Below are 780 nucleotides of genomic sequence, written 5' to 3' on the forward strand. Positions count from 1 at the left end.
CAGCAGCTACACTTTCGCACGCAAGGAAGTGCGTCCGGGCAAAAAACAAACAAAACGATTCGCCCCCCTGACTGCTGGGACCCACCAGCTACATCTTCGCAGGCAAGGAAGTGCCTGACAGTCGGGACCCACCTGGTCGAAGCGTACATAGTGTTGTCATTCTGGTCGCGAACGTGTACGTACATACTGGTCGATGTAGAGGCACACACGTGTCGTTGTAGAGGCGCGCACGTGTCGTAGTAGAGGCGCGCACGTAGCATGTACACGTACGTACATCGGCCAGGGTGCAAGAAAGAAAATACGGCCACGTATGTGTACATACGGGCAGGGTCTCGAACGCCTACTCGCGCATACGTACGGCCAGGGCTCGTGTACATGGCTGGGTCGGAACGGAGAAACAACATCGTCGTCGTGTTCATGGGGAGGCAACGGGATGCGTCGTGTTCATGGGGAGGCAACGGAATGCGTCGTGTTCATCGGGAGGCAACGGAATGCGTCATGTTCATCGGGAGGCAACGGAACGCGTGGGAGCCAACCGGCTCGGTCGGAACGGAATGCATGGTCGTGTTCATCGGGAGGGCTTGGACGGAACAGGCGATGGAAACGAGGCCTGGCGTACCGCAGAACGGAGGAAACAGACCTCCTACGTTCGGAACGGGGTCCTGTTGATCGGGAGGGGTGTGGCGTACTGCAAAATGGAGGAAACGGACCTCCTACGGTCGAAACGGGGGTCCTGTTGATCGGGAGGGGTGTGGCGTACCGCAAAACAGACGAAACGGA

Source organism: Triticum aestivum, chromosome 7D (assembly GCF_018294505.1).
Source record: "Triticum aestivum cultivar Chinese Spring chromosome 7D, IWGSC CS RefSeq v2.1, whole genome shotgun sequence".
Lineage (NCBI taxonomy): Eukaryota > Viridiplantae > Streptophyta > Magnoliopsida > Poales > Poaceae > Triticum > Triticum aestivum.